The sequence below is a fragment of the Syngnathus acus genome, chromosome 20, assembly GCF_901709675.1.
Source record: "Syngnathus acus chromosome 20, fSynAcu1.2, whole genome shotgun sequence".
In the NCBI taxonomy this organism is placed as follows: domain Eukaryota; kingdom Metazoa; phylum Chordata; class Actinopteri; order Syngnathiformes; family Syngnathidae; genus Syngnathus; species Syngnathus acus.
Genome location: NC_051104.1, coordinates 1,455,218 through 1,472,231, shown reverse-complemented (window position 1 = coordinate 1,472,231; position 17,014 = coordinate 1,455,218). Strand labels below are relative to the sequence as shown.

The 17,014-nt window shown below is 43.8% G+C and overlaps 1 long non-coding RNA gene across 1 annotated transcript; it reads left to right on the top strand.

Annotated features, from left to right (window-relative positions):
* The first annotated feature begins 15,502 nt into the window (after window positions 1-15,502).
* Window positions 15,503-15,897, top strand: LOC119139566. Its single transcript, XR_005101374.1, has 3 exons — window positions 15,503-15,617; window positions 15,687-15,740; window positions 15,820-15,897. It is a non-coding gene; the product is annotated as an uncharacterized LOC119139566 (long non-coding RNA).
* Window positions 15,898-17,014: the final 1,117 nt, after the last annotated feature.

Below are 17,014 nucleotides of genomic sequence, written 5' to 3'. Positions count from 1 at the left end.
ATAAATAAACAAATAACAATAAACAAGAGGAGCAAAAATGGAGCAAGTGTGCATACAGCAGTCAGTCAGAATATAGCGCAAAAGTACAGGACGCTACGCAGAAGGGGGGAGAGAGTCCAGGATCCTAACTGCCTGGAGTATGAAGCTGTTGGTGAGTCTGGTGGTGCGGGAGCGCAGGCTCCTGTACCTCTTCCCAGAGGGCAGAAGATCAAACAAAAAGTGAGCGGGGTGACTCACATCACTCACAATCTTGGTCGCCTTGCGGGTGAGATGGGAGGTGTAAATGTCCTTCAGGGAGGGGAGTGAAGCACCAATAAGTTTACCAGCCGTGTTCACTATGCGCTGCAGGGCCTTCATGTTGTCATTTGTCAGAGCTCAATGCAGCGTGATTAAAGAAACCTTAACGGTGCCGTTGCAAAGAAACAAAACAAGAGGAAGAAGAAAAAAAAATCAGGGAAATTTGGGAGCTGAGCGTGGGTCGCTAATGCATCGAAGGTGCTGCTGCGGCGGTAGTGCATTACGGTAATTAAAGACATGCAACATTACGGGCTTCATTAATCATGCCTTCAATGGACTTTGAAGCCTTAATGAAAAACGGTTCGCCGTGTCGCGGTTATTGGGCCCGTACAAAATATGGGGGGCACCGCACACGCCGGCAGACCCCCTGAAATGGATTGGCTGCTACAGGATGGAAAAAAAAAACAAAGGGAAATGAGTTGATGGAGGGGTTAACAGTCTGTATCGAGGCAGCATTTGAAATGCATTGTTCTTGAATCATATCGCACCTCATGTTTCGAGATGAGGTATTGAATCGCATTTTATAAAAAAAAAAAAGAAAAAAAGGCCTGCAGTCATTATGTCAAAAATAGCACAATTTAATTATGTCTGTGTTGACTTTTGAGGCTGATAGTTCACTTCTAGGGGTGTGCATCCTCCTGAGCAAAATCAAGAAAAGATCTGAGCTGACGCAGATGGTTTTGAATGTCTTTTCTGTTCCCTCCGAGATCATCTCCTACTGGAGGTGCATTAGGGTGAGATGGGAGCCCCAGATTAGCGTCTATTACCGTGCCAGAAATGACGTACTACCACTTTCCCCGACCCGCTTTTTCGGGGTCTTGCTTTGGCGCTAACTATTCAGGTGAGTCGCTCAAGCAAAATTGTTCCAAAAAGTTCGCCCCCGCCCCCTCCCTCCCTGAGAAAAGCACTTTTTGGCAGCTTTACTTGGCTACATTTTTTTTCTTCAACAAAAGGAGCAAAAGGGAGGGGATGATCCATCATTTAGAACGATGACGTCATTGTCTTTCTCCTTAAATGGGCAACTCCGGGCCTGGATTGTAAGAAAATAACAATGACACCTAGTGTTCAACGAGTTCATTGCAGACTCCTCCAGTAGCCCTGTAAACGAAATGCTCATTTTGTGGCACCTCGAAAGTTATTGCGTAACCCTTTTCTTTTCACTAATAACTTTCTCTGAAGATTTTTTTTTCATGCCTGGTGGTGATGTAGTCCAGAGTTGCACCGCCAGATGGCGCTCCAGTAACGCTACAAAATGAGAAGCGTTTCCAAGGGCGTTTCCTATTTTACGTAAGTACAGTAACAAGATATATTCAATCTTTAAAATTTTAAAACGTATACTTGTATAATACATAGAAATCACTGACTCTGGAGACAGATACTTTAGGGATTTTAAGGTTTAATTGATCTCCGGAAAAATCCAGGCACACATCGAAGGTGAAAACATGCAAGATGAAATACATATGAATATCAATATGAAATCAAATTTCTGGGTGCAGCAATAACCGGGAACAAACCAAATGTGTCTCCAACAGAGCATTAACCTAAAATATTTTGGCAGAACTTTGGTTAGTCTACATCTATTTCTTAGTTTATTGCACAATATCTAGTTAAGTTTTTTTTGCAATGGACAAATGTGCCATTAAACCATTAAATGTGCTATTAAGTAAAACCATGTCATTTCGAAAAACATCAACACTTGCTCAATGTGCGGAAAAAAAATGTGACAGCAAAGGGGCGGGGTGTTTGGCGTTAAGCCACATCCTTGAAGGACCCGAAGTGGGTGGCAAGGATGTCAAATATTTCTCTTTTCTCGGCCGCGTTGTGGGATGACCCGGCAGCAGCGACTTGCTGCCCAGGTTGATTGGGAACAGTCCTTTTTTTAGACCACTTTTTCTAGGCCCTTCCCTCTCAGGGTGAGCAGGGAGGCAACTGCTCAGTCGCGTGAGGATGAGCCGGAGAGGAGCGCTGTTCCATCCCGCTCCTCGGCGACAAACTCGCTCACGCCGCCTAACGTGCAGAGTTGGGCTAGGTACTCCCAGTCACATCCTGACCTGTACCTACTGCCCTTCCCCATCGCCGCAGGACTTTGGGGTGGAGACGTGGACGGGGGAGTGGGGAAGGGGGGGCTGCGCTAAGGGGTCGAATTGCGCGCAGGCCGAGTAGTCCACCATGGAGAACTACATAAAAGACGGGGACAGGATGACAGTGGTGCCTTGAGAGAGAGAGAGAGTACAATCGGCAAAATGGCAAACTAGTGCAATTCAGAAGTCCACCACAGGATGGCAGCAGCATACAATTCACATAGAGCTCTCATTCGAGAGGGGGACAACATCAACATCAAGCGACTTGGGTGAACACAGTCCATTAGGTATTGTTTGGACTGCCGTAGAAAAGTGTTCACTCATTAAGATGCCACTTTTGGGCAATTTGCATTTCCATTTTAATAATTTTACCCACTCAGCCATCTGTGAGTGGGTAAAATATGAATGTGTTGCAGACCAAATGAAAGACTTGTATCTGAAGGCACCGCTGTAGCCAGATCATTTTGAAAAAGGATGATAAAAGGCTTTGGGGTTTTTTTCAATTATTTTTAACATTTCATATTTTTATGCTTATTTAAGTGAAACGGAGAGGAAGGAAAGTCCTTTTTGACAGATGTGAAATTCTTTTGGTTATCAATGATTGAATGATTCTGATCAAGATAGAGGGTGAAGGCCCCATTATTTTTTTTTCTTCAGAAGGACCCAGATGAAAGCAGCTCCATGCATCTCCATGGCGACGCAGTTTTGATGGAGGGTCCTCCTGTCATTAGCCGAGTCATCAGGAAGAGAATGTGGATGGACGAAGATCCCATTCTAGATGGGGGACGAGACAATATTCTATCTGACAGCACTTCAATCCGAATTTGACCTGATCGTCGCACAATGGATGCCAAAATGTCTCGATAGCAACAGCCCACTCCCGATGGAAAACGTTTGGCCGTGAACTCACCAGCTCGTCTAGAACCACCACATCAGGCTCACGCTGCAAATGGCCATCAGCGGCAGCGAAAGCGAACAGCGTTGACCCCCTGAAAGACAGCAACGAAGCAATTTGGTTTGACCCCTGCTGGACCCGAAGGCATGCAACGCACACATACACACACGTTCCAAAATAATAACGGCTCAAACATTTGCAGTCGGACTCCTTCCATGGCATTGGTCGGGCGCGCGCGCGGCAAGAAGGAAAGCGACTCACCGCGAGCAGTGACTATGACTGTGAAAGTCTTCTCCTCAGCCGTTCCAGCTTTGGGTGTCATGGTGACCTTGTACTTGCCCTTGTCTGTCAAACCAAGCTGGACGATAGTCAGGTCTCCACGGGTCTGGTCAAACACGAACTTCTTAAGGTTGTAAAGATCCTCCTTGGTGAGTTTCCAAGTGTCTGCAGTTGAGTTGTTAAGGGACGCGGACAGCGATTGGGCTTCGGCGTCAGCAACGACCTCGTTCGCCTTGGTCGGGGCCTTGGTCTCGTTCGCCTTGGTCGGGGCCTTGGTCTCGTTCGCCTTGGTCGGGGCCTTGGTCTCGGTCTTGCCGTAGGTGAGAATCTTTTTTCCCAGGTCAATTTTTTCCCAGACGACTTTTGTGTAGTCATCCAGCTTAGTCTTGCCGGTGGCCATGGTAACATTGCCACCTGCTTTGCCCTTTACTTCCTTGTCTGCTGCTGCTGTTGAAAACAAAGCACAAGTTACTTTTTATCAGCAGCTCCACAATAATCATTGTCACAGCACACCTCGTGAGTTTCTCTTTTCTGCATCATGGATCATCTATCTCATTAACGGCATTTCATTGGAGAGGTCAACCCTCCATTTTGTTTTCAAATACGGAAGTTACCAGCGAGCGGAAGGGAGATCAGGAGCGCCCACATCAGCCGAGCCATCTTGCTGGTCATCCTTTTCTTCTGCTGATTGAGGAAGAAGCGCGAGTAAGAAGCACACTTTGCCCGAGCAAGCGAGGTAAGGTGCACCAGAGTTAGTACTCGATGGGACTTTGCTTTCAGTCTCAGCTCAGGCGTACCCACAATGCTTGGCCTACAAAGAAAAGGACATCCGCCCTTTAGAAATGACACGGCGCTTGCAAATGTCATACGCGCATCACTAAGACGCAAAGGCATCAAACGCAAAGCTTTGAGAGGAAATCTGCAACTCCATAGGACGGGGACTACGTGTGCTCACCAAGGACGGCATGTGGCTGCCAGGCCTCTCCCGCTACGGAACGGGATCGGCGACTCAATCGTCGGAGACGTCATTGGTTGTCAAAGCACAAATCTCCCGACGGCAAGTAGGGGACGCAAACTGGCCGCTCAAAGAGTCAAAGAGGGCCAGAGCGGCAGAGAGACAAAGGGGTTCTTTGGCGTTTGGGCTACGTTTAAAACTTTGGAGACATGCGTTACTTTAAGGTTACGACCGTCGATTGCATCGCGGTGCCTTTATATTGGCTTACGCAAGCAACACTTTGACTTTGATCCAAAGTGGAACGCGGGGCGGATTTGGCAAGCTCGATGACAACATGAGCGCGTGCAAGCCCGAAACAACGCTCTAGGAAAATGAGCCAACATGACACCAAGACGATGAAAACAATTTCCATAGCCACTTTTCTTCTTTTCCACCAGTACGACTTCTCCGTTCTGTACTGATAGCAAGGACCGATACTTTGGATACGGCAAAGTTCCCCCGCCCAAAAATGCAAGAAAATCGTGACTAAAGAAAGACCTGGATTCGCCAATTGAGATATTTTGCTTATTATTGCGCAACATTGATGGCGATTTTTCCCATTCTCATTCCAATTTCTGGTTGAAAAAAAAACGGCCACAAGATGGCGCTCGATACTGTCCCGCCGAGGTGGAGGCGGCCAACCGAGCCAACTTTATTGACATGAACAGGAATTGTTCATCAAAGTCTGTCTGCTTCTCCTGCCGATTCGTTTTCATTGATACAACACGCACACGCATGCACACACACGCACACGCACACAGCAGACAACCTCGAGGGGATATTATTATTATCATACATATGTGAGGATATTATTATAAACCATAAAGATTGGGTCAAGCAATCATTTACAAATTATGAAAATATAGTTTTTGCATTTTTGTTTATGATCTTGGAGACAAATTAAAATAAACCCATTTTGGATGCAATAAGTATTGATCTTGTTTTCCATTTAATCGCCTTTTTTGCCCTCTTGATTTGACCTGAATGCAATTCCATTTTTGTCCACTGGAGAGAAGCACACGTATGGTACATTGAAACAAGAGCAAAACGGCGTCTACGTTTCTCGCGCAGTTTATAGAAAATGATTGAATGTCATCGCAAAGTAGAAAGACTCGACGCACGTTTTCGGTTGTTTTTTCCTAATTACATTTTTGTATATAAATTGATGTTTCAGCTATTTCTTCATGAAAACAAACACCTCTTAGTGTCTTCAGAGATCCGTTTCCTTTTACACATGGTCCGTCTTTTGACACTCAAGTTGGCTTAACTGTTAATGCTTGTTATTGTTATTGCAATACACCAGAGGGACCTGTGAGCCAAAGTGCCATGATGAGGCAGCCGTTTTATTGTTAAATTAGATTTTATTTTTTATGCCTGCACTATTGTTGACCAACCTTTTCTGAATATGGCCCACAATGTATACATACTGTGGTTTGTGCCTTTTTGGCAGTTTTCAAATGAGCTAAATGCATTGAGGGGGAAAAAAAAACACTCATCAGGGATCAATCCAGCTCAACTATCACTCTCATGGTGGCCTTACCCCCCCAAATGAGTGTATGTATGCTCATGTGCTGTCTTGACCCCTGAAGTGGGTCCTTCTAGCTGGCTCATCCCGCTAATGAGGGCCTTGCTGTAGGACTGTAAACAGAGGACCACTCCCGATAATCAGTCCGAGGCCCGCCGGATGAAAGGAAAGAAAGCGCAGAGGGACTATCAAAGGCCATCCTGCTAACAGGTGAGGTGAACTTACGATTCAAGCCATATTGTTAAGTAAACCTAATAGGAGCCAAATCAAAAATAATAATGCTCAGTGTTGACTGACACAATCCGAGAGGTGTTACGTGACAAAAAGCTTCATTTAGGTGCTTGGAAAGCTTAGAAGGCAGATTTTTTTTCTTTTTATTGATATTTTGACTTGATTGTCCGCCATTCTCAAATGCGTCCATCTTGTCTTTGTTCTTTCAGTCCATTTTCTTTTTGATCTGCAACTGTGTATTCCACCAACTGTATGGTTCTTGTCCTGTGAAGAGCTGTGCTTGCCCCCTTCAAGCATGATAATAGTTCCTGTTGCTCTCCCAAAGGTCAAAGGTGTCTCATGACCAGGGACAGTCCTCTGTTGATTTTGAGACAGCCAGTGGAGTACGAGGACTCAGTTCAGGACTTGTGCCACGCGCTAGGGCAGAACACACTGGGACACAAATTTCACAAAACTATCTTCCTGTTATCAGTCTTCCTGTGTAGCATTTGTTACTTACACTCCAAATCTTCCTATTAACATTTTGTATCCTATCAGTTGCGCACACTCATCATGTTACTATCAAGCCGCCCTTATCAAATGCTTTTTTTTTTTTTTTTTCCTTCTGAGTAATCCATCCACCCTACCCATTAACACGGCTAAAATCCTCGTTCCAGCGTTTATCATCAAATAAAGTTCCGAAATCCTTTGTAATAAACTGTAATGTAATTTCACAATCTACCAACACGGTTGTATATGCGGTGAATGTTATTGTTCAATCTATAGGTCATACAGCGCCTGTGTTCCAAATATGACACTCCTCCTTGATTTACCATCTCATAAGTTATTGTTGTCAGCAGCGCTAAATGATAGTGCTTGAAAGTGAATGTCTCCTTGCCCAATTTACAACACATGCCACATTTCAGCCAGTATTTATTTATGTATTTATTTTCCATCCTCATGTTAGCTGGCATATGTCAGAATTAAAATGTAATTTTGCTTAATAATTAAGTCTTTCAGAATTGCTATATCCTTACTGCACCGAGATAAACTGTTAAATATATCTTTAAAAACAAACAAAAACAATCTATGCTCCTGCACAGACTCTTAAAAGTGGCACCCAAATGCCAGATTACAAATCAAACCTCCTCCTTCACGCTCACATTTTTTGATAAAACAGTCTACTTATCTAGACACTGTCATCACATACTAAATAATGGCCCGCAATATAATGTTGTTGCTGTGGTCCCTCAAAACATGTGACTAGAATTTGGATAATTATTAACCCCCATCAATTGATCAATGACCGTTTTTTTCCATGTATAATGCGCAAAATGTAACTAATTTATTGTCCTAAAATCTGGGGTGCGCATTATACATGGGTACAATTTGTTTTTTTTCTTTTTATTTTTTTTTTATTTTTATTATTATTTTTTTTTTAATCCGGATATCATACGGAGGCCGCCATTACAGATGCGCTTTCTTCTCTGCTGTTCACTTCAAACACGCTCCATACGAACACAATGCTCTCGTATCAGACGCTTGCTCGATCACCTGCTCGTTTGCTGTCACAATGTACCCTACACAAATCCGAAACATTTCTTCGCTATTGAGTTTGCTAGCGCATGCGCAGTGATACTGACCGGCAGAATAACATCCGGTTGTTCCCAAAGATGATCTTTTTTCTGAAATAATTTTACATTTACGTTATTTGTAAATAAGTAGGAGTCAAAATTTGGGTGCGTATTATACATGGGTACAGGCTTTTTTCCAGCATCAACATGCCATTTTTAGGGTGCGTATTATACATGGGGGCGCATTATACATGGAAAAAAACGGTATCTCCTCACTAAATTCCTAGCCTGTTAACCTATCTGCATAAAGAAGACATTTGCAACGCAGGGGATAAGAGAATAACAAGGAACACCTGAACCCTAACCCCAGAACACAAGGAAAACCTTAACAATAAACAAAATAAACCCAAGTACTCCAAATATTTCCTCATTAAAATTTTAGCCTTTTTGTGTAGAGCACCATTGATTTCTAATCATTGACCTAATTTTATCCTTAATTTAATCCCAATCACGAATGCCCCCTGCTTAATACTTTTCTTGGTGTTCTTTTAATAAAAAGTGCCCCCTTGCAATGTCGTTTTTATTTGTTGTTTTTAACTCTAAGTGATTCAAATCTTTGACTTATCCTTACATGTAACCACCTTGTATAGTCTTATGTCATAACCAATCAATAATTCCTCCTAAATTTAACATCTGCAATCATGATTTAATTTGATCCAATTCTTTTACTCTCACATTTTTTATGAGGGCTGGGCACTCTCCTTTTTGGACCCGTTTCTGCCCACAACCCTCAGATTATTCTATAATTTCCCAGTTTTACATTTAACAATGCAAATCTGATAAACCATTGTCTAGCACACCGTTTTCGTGCACCATTTTAACCCAATTCCATCATTTATAACGAACTGATACGCAAAGACAAACATAGATAACACACGGGCCCACAACATAGACATGACAATCTTCCCAGCTGGGGGGGGCAACCGAAGTGCGGAGAGCCTCGCCACCACCACGTCGCACAATGCAACCCCCCACCTCTGTCCAAAATATGCATTTGTGCCCACCTGACCGTTTGGCCCAAACTTTAGAGCCGCACCCTTTTGAAATCAAAAATGGTTACAGTTTAACCTCACCTCACAATGGGATACAACCTTCATGCTAATTATATATATACATTCTTTATCAAATTCTTGTTAAGCCATTTTTCTGACTCCAACTCACATGCCAAATAAAAAAAAATCAACAATTTTATACAAATCAATTTATTGTTCTTCATGAACCACAAATCATCACTTCCACCCCATGAACAGCAGCACCACAACTAATCACTCACTTCTCCAGCTGCGTCGCTGTCCCATCTGACAGCCAAGCCTGCTTTCCACACAATATCATCATAGACACACTTCAACAATTATGTAGCGACCTGGTTAACCCAGTTACCCTTCGCCCTAGACAACAATATAAGTCTCTAAGGTCGCACTATTGAGGTCGCCAGGCATCCGTCCTGCTATATCAGCGATGCCTTCACCTTTTGTTTTTTTTGTTTTTTTTCCCACGAGTCCCCGACTCGTATTGGTGGCCTGGCCGATCCAATCGACCCCGACCTTAGGCAACAGTATAAGTCCCTAAGTGTCTACTATTGAGGCCACTCTGGTGCCCATATGCTAGTCACTGGCATCCCACAAGTTCCAGCGGTGTGAGCGCCCTTTGCTGATCAGACAAAGTCCTCACCACCTTTCTCTTTTCAAAAAGAAATCATCCATACAATCATAAATGTATATACAACCACCATTCCTGAACACAGAGCTAAAATTATTAATTTTTAATTTTACTCTGCTTTCACTCCACAATATTGCTGAACTGGGAGATTTCATTGAAAAAAAAGGTTCCCCCTTACCTTTTGTGCCGATCGGACTGCAATATTGTTGAGCAAGAGCGGAGAAGGAAGAATCCTTCCTGGAGCATGCACTTTCCCTTCTGAAGAAATCACGTCGGATGGTCACCATTTGTTGGATTGTGTCCACAATTTAGGGAGCGCGCTATCTGCGCCTCACGGCAAAAGCCATTGCCAATCACCTGTTATCCAATTTACTCACTGCGTGCTCGTTTGATTTCTTCAGATTTAGGAAAATGCTAAGACACTGAAGCAGAAATTAGACTTACACAGGTTGGTTGAGTTCAATCACAATTCTTGTTAAGAAAGCTCTGTTTTCAGGAAAGTACAATACAGCGCTGGGCCTTTCGTGCGACCATGCGCAAGAGCAGAAAGTCTCCATTCCGAAAAGGCAACGTTCAAGGTTCTTTGGTCAGCTTATATTCAGTTGCACATGCCGGTGTGGGCCGAGTTTGATGGGTGATGAGTCTTTGGGGTGGGGCAAGTTCACAGGAGATTTTGATTCCATGGGAGTGGGTGCTGGTTCGGTGAGAGCTGGTTCCGTGGGGGTGGGTGCTGATTATGGGCGATTCGGTGTGTGTGGGGGCTGTTGTCTTCCATTCCGTCTTTCGGCCTTGGCGATCATCGTTGGCCGGGTTCTTGGCTGTCTCCCTCTGGCACCTGCTGGTTTTATCTCCAAGTGACCTTCCTGTAAACATTCTGCTCCATTCTTGCACATACACTGTCGCACCTCATCCATTCGTCATTCTTTCAATTTTGTCATTTTGTACGGAATTATGTGAGCTTTTGGCTGTGACATCATCAATTTATTCATGTTCCCTGAATATGCAAAGTTTGTACTCACCACTTACCATGTTCTTGTTTGTTTGTTCTTTTGATACTCCGTGTACTTGCTTACGTCATCATATTCTTAGTTTAATCATGCTTCCAACCATATCTTTTCTTTGTTAGGCAAAATATTTGCCCCTGTCCAGAACGTTCAGTAGTAATCGAAAACTGGCGTCTAGCATTAGTCAAAACATATGATACAATCAAGTACTGAACATTTTTAGACGACTTTGGCAGTGTCCGTGATCTAGAGAATCATCAGGCATGCATTAAACAGTTCCTTAAGGGTCATTAAGCTCTTCAGGCAATATATCAAAAAACATTTGTTATTTCAAAGTGCTCAGAAATATATATCAGATCATAAAGTTATAAAAACCTTTGTCATTACCACCTATCAAAAATGTCTTCTTTATTGATTTGGTGTGTGTAGGTATAATTATATGCTTAAAATATTTCTTTGATTGCTTTAATATGTGAATATACTTGTCTGCTTATGTACTTTATTCAATGAGGTTTGAGCATATCTGTTTTGGTAGCTAGGCAGGACTTTTTGTATTTCGACCCCATTCCTTCAAGCTACGAAAACGTACGGAGGTTTTTGAGTTAGGGTTAGCGGTAGGCAAGCGGTAGCCATTTTGGGTTCATTTGGAGCAGACGGGGCGCCGGGTGGACTCTGGATGACCTATAAAATAACGTCTCATAACTAAAACATTGCGTTGCAGCACAAACACATTGTTTTACGGCACAAACGAAATAAACTGTTTTCCTTCAACGTTGCGTGGGGTAGGGGGCCAGCTTCACGCAGGTGTAACATAGGTAACAAGCGCCGTGGCCGTTTGTGTGTCTGCGCCCTCTTGTTGAAATACTTGCAGGTGGATTAAGAGCTTTAAGAGCTTCCTGACGGGTCGCAGCCAGAGGGTGAGAGTGGGCCGTCATACATCCACACCTCTCAGTCTTGGTAGCGGCTCCCCACAGGGCTGCGTACTGAGCCCACTGCTTTACTGTTGTTGTTGAATAACGATCGTCCGCGAAAATGACACTGGGTCCCCATTGTGACCTGCAGTGAAAATGAAAGAAAATGTCACGTTTGTTTTCAAAATTTGCATTATTTATTCAACTGTTCTTTCTTTTTCTATGGACATTTATTATGCCGCTCGAGACTTTCCAAGACATTTCATGTGGGGAATTTTGTCCCTAAGTGGATACTTTTTAGTTGTTCTTATCATCAATTTGACCAATAGTGAACAACTATGTGTCTTTGTGCTCTTGTTAAACAAACGAATCGGTGTGGAAGAAGCCTTGAACGTTCTGACGACTCCCCCGCAGCAAAGCCAAAGGAGTGTGATGAGTCCAAAGTCATTTTTCAATTTGTTCGCCATTGCTGTGTGGCGCTGTCACGTGTCTGCCGGTCGGAAGGAACGACTCGGCCCCGCCCCCTGGTTTCAGGCAACCTTGGACTCGCAACATAAGTAACAAGCAGTGTTGCCGTTTGTGTGTCTGCTCCCTCTTGTTGAAAACCGAGCCCCCTTTCTAGACCGGTTTAGTCGACCTCAAGATCATAATGAAAATAGTCAGGCTTACTGGTCTCTCAGATTCATTTGCTCATCCTCGTTCATTTTCATTCAAAAGCACGTCCGCTAAATGTATTTTCTCATGTTCTCTGAAAATCAACACGAATTCTGAGAGGCGTGAATGGAAAAGCTTCTGTAGTCTTGTCTATACTTGAACATAAATTGAGTGACACCTCATTGAATTCCAACTTTCATACTTGGATTTAATTATTTATATTTACAGTTAAACGAGTTGACTGCTTTTTGCTGTTGTTCACGTCCAGAACATTTACAAAGTTACAAAAAAAGAAAGGAATTCAAGGGGAGGTGCTGTTTTCTTTTTTTTACTTTTGGTCATACGCACACGCGCGCGCCACCCCCCACGTAGCTTGAGAGTGCTTTGAGATGACCACCTTTGAATGGGACGTGTTTGACGTGTGGGCGTGGCATGCCTCTGGCTCGAAGAAGGGTCCATTTTTCTCTTGACTAAAATCCACTGGCTATTCACAGTGAGGCGACGTATCATTTATTTTCTCCCGAGACTGCAATTGTTGCACCCTCAGTGAGAGGGGGGATTTTCCTCCAACATGTGGAAAGAACTAAAGTGTGTTCTTCTCCTGATTGCCATATATTGGACATGTGCTTCAGGTAAGCAATTTGTATCTTTAGTCCATTGAAACAACAGTAAAGAGCTGGAATGTACTGTACTGTGAGTTAGCATGACTGCATCTGCTTATATTCTAACATTACGGTGCCTGAGATAAAAAAAAGAATTAAAATCATTGCAATGTCACACATTTGGGCGACAAAAACTTTGAGAACCTTTGAAGAATCCTCATTATTTGGACACTTTGATGTAGTTGCTGTGTACAACTTGGTTTGAGAGGAGCACAATTGCTTTGTGCGTGGTCCCGGACCGGACCTTTCTTGTTATCGAGGCTTGCCTTTATCATCATTTTCATCATTCACGTGGGCTGCTGTTGTGTCCGAACATACGAGCAACTTGACTTTGAAATGACGAGCTAAAACCGTTGAGTCAAGTGTCTTGGCTTTTTTTTACGGCGGCAAACGAGCCGCTTCTGAATTTTAAGTGCGCAGTATGATGTATTGAAGTTGAGCATGTAACTTTAAAATATTCAATCTAAAATTGCTCTTTTATTTTGAAAACCGAATGTGTTTATATGTGCTGTCGCGTTACTGGGCTTTTCCTTCCATCTCTTTTTTCCGTGTTTACTTTTGTTTTTCCTTCGCTCTGTTTTTTTTTTTTTTTTTTTTTTTTTTTTTATTCCTAAAACATGGGCACGCTTGGAATTCAGGCTGATTGGACTTTGCGACACTTAGATGAGTTGCACCGTTAGGGTTTAGACAGAGAATGTCAACAAGACACAAGAATAATAATAAATGATATATAATAATGATAATAGTGATAATAGTGATAATACTAGTTTAATAATAATAAAAGTAATACATTTATTATTAATAATAATAATGATAATAATAATAAATAAGAATAATCATTTCTTATACAATATATTATGCACATGTGTATATAGACAAGATATTTCTTGGCGCCCCTATGATAAGAATATTTTCATGATTTATATGAGCTAATTATAATGAATAATAATCAGTCATTATTATTAATAAGTTCTTACAGTCCTTGATACAGTATTAGCAATAATTTCTTACAGCCCCTTTATACAATAGATATTTCTTAGCACCTCTGTTATAAAAATAAAAAATCATGGTTATTATGATCTAAATATAGATCATAATCATTATATTACATTAATAATTATATTGTAATTATATTATTAATAATACACCTTCGTGTTTGGTCTGTTCTCATCACACACAAAAAAGTTGCAACACAGTTGTGCAGTTCATAATATCGCTGTGCATCATCAAAATGTGTCGGCATAATGTTGCAAAATTGAGTAGGACTTTTAGGAGACTCTGATTTCAATGCGTGTTCATTTCTCCTAGTGAATCGCAGGGCGCATCTGAATAATTGCATTTGCCCCTCAGAGTCCATGCTTATTAGGTTTGATTGATTGATTGATTGATTGATTGATTGATTGAGCCCGCAGCTTTGATTGATTGATTGATTGATCGATCGATCGATCGATTGATTGATTGATTGACCCCGCTGATTGATTGATTGATTGATTGATTGATTGATTGATTGATTGATTGATTGATTGATTGATTGATTGATTGACCCCGCAGTTTAAAGGCCCTTCTTCTCCATGAAACACTCAGTCAGGCCTGGCTTGCTTGGCTTTGTACTTTGATATAAGGAAGGACGGGCTCTTCTTGAGCTAAGAAGGGGGGAGCGGTCCAACTGTTGCAACGTGTTCCATTCGATTGAGTTGCGTTGTGCTTTAGCACCCTCCAGTGGTGAAATGTGTGATGACCTGATTTGAGCTCAGGTCATCGATATGCGTAACTGGTGGGTGGGGTAATAGCTGAGGGTGAAGATGATGATGATGATGGCATCTTTTAAGTGGAACGACTTGCACCATTGGTGGCTGACGACATACTTTTTGCCCCACTGTACATCTGAAGCTTAGTATCATCACTTTGGGGCAATTGTGTGCAATCCTTGGCAGGCGTAAGTGATGCTTTTATGCGAACAATCAGCAGCTCCACTTTGCTGCATGGCGCTGGCTGGACCCAAAAATGAAGGACAGGCAAGTTTTTGGAAGGGGCCAAAGCGACAATGGGCGTTGGCCCCCCCATCCCACACCCCACCCTTGACAGAATCCTCGTGCATTTGGTTGAGATGCCCCCAATGAAGAGCACAGAATAAAAACATGCAAGTGTTCCATCAGTGTGCTCTGATCTGTCCGCCTGATCCCCAAATTGTGCCTTCAGCCAACCAGTGTCTTCCCGGGTGGCTCGAGCACGACTCCAGCTGCTACAAGAAGGAGGTGGTGACGCCCAACGGTTGGCTGGGGGCCCGGCACCACTGCGTCTGGCAGGGCGGCGACCTGCTCTCCATCACCACCTCGGCCGAGGAGGACTTTGTGAAGCGCACCATGGGCACGGGCACCCGCTTCTGGCTGGGACTCTCCAACCAGGTGAGACGGAAGCAGTCGTGGACTCTGGACAACAACTGGAACTGTTTTCTTTTTTGCCCCCCAGAAATGCGACGACGTCTGGTGTCGCTTTGTAGCCAGAAGCCACGAGCTGATCTGGTCTGATGGCGAGACAACGACATACACCAACTGGGCCTCAGACCAATTTGGAAGGTAGGAAGTCACATCTTCGCATGCTGTTGTCAGGCGGACACGCGTAAAGGTTCTGGAACCGATTTTGAGAACGAGCACTCAAGGAAAAATAGGAAAATGTTCCTTTTTATAATCTACCGACAGCGCCGACGTCGCGTCCTGCGCCTACGTCAACCAAGGAACTCATCTTTCGCCTGGGAAGTGGAGGTCTGGCTCCTGCGCTTCCTCGTTGGCCTACATGTGCAAACGGCCGCGGAGTAAGTCTGCACGTCCGTGGTCACGTTGCTGATGAAAGGTGAGATGCGCAAACGGGTCTTTTTTTGCAGGCTGCCCGGAGGGACGGACGTGTACCTCCAGTAGTGTTTCTGCTGTAATGAAGAGTGAGTTGACGCACGCTTATTTGCACTTTAACCATGTCGTCATGGTTTCCTCTTCAATTTTTTTTCTTTGTGGCCTCAGCTTCCGACTGCGACGATGGCAACTTCCTTTATGGCGATGATTGCTATCTTTTCGACACGACGAACAGAACTTGGGAGGATGGCGAGAGGTTTTGTCTTGCCCGGCGAGGCCACCTGGCTAGCATACACTCTAGGCAAGATGCCCGATTCATCCTTGGTGAGCACCAAGAAGAAGCGCCACCGTCGTCATTTGGCTGAAGCTCTTCTTGCCCTGAAGCTCTTGTTCTCCTTCCTTTCATCAAGATCACGCACATGTCTCTGAAATTTGGTTGGGAGAAAAGAAGAAGGGCAACAACGACTACGAGTGGACTGACGGAACAGCTTCTGTAAGTGGATTGCTGAAGGCCTTTGGAAAAGTCATGTTGCAGGCATCCGTCTTGTCTCGAGGCATCGGGCAGCCGCTTACAAAGTATTGGCGCTCTGATTTTAGAGAGGAGGCGGTTAAGATGATATATCCTGGACGGTGGCTCGGGTTTGTCTTTAGGTCTTCAGGGTTAGTTGCTTTGTGCACGTTTTCCCTAGACATTTGGGTTGCCAGGGCGGGCACAATCTTTTATTACAATGTTCATACTACTTTGACTGACAGGGTTAGTTGCTTTGTGCATGTTTTTCCCAGACATTTATTTGGGTTGCCAGGGCGGGCACAATGTTTTATTGCAATGTTCATACTACTATGACTGCCAAAGTGAACCCAACAACCAAAGTGAAACTTTAATGAGAGAAGGTACGAAAACGCTGCAAGTGAGGAAATGCGGCGGGAAGATGACCACATCGAATGCAAGGCGCTAAAGTTCTGTCCAAAATCTCATCCGCAGGACTACGGCAAAACTTACTACTACTACGGTGGTGTCTGTTCTACTTTGGATTCCTTCGAAGACCTGAACAGAAACAGGAATTGCTACAGCACATTCCCACCGGTCTGCAAAACAGGTGCAAACGTCCCTCCCGAGCGCCCCTTTTGGATGCGTGAAGCATTTGCTCATCATATTCGCTCCCCTTTTTCTGCAGCCAAGGGCGGAGGGCCTCCACAGCTGCCACCATTAGTCGGCCAGCCGGGTAGGTGTCCCGCACTGCCGCCGTCTTACGCTGTCTTGCGCTGTCTTACGCCGTCTTACGCCGTCTGGCTCGCAGTCTGGACTCAGCAATGCGGCTGGTGGCTGGACAACCCCGAGAGCGACTTCTGCTACCTGATGATC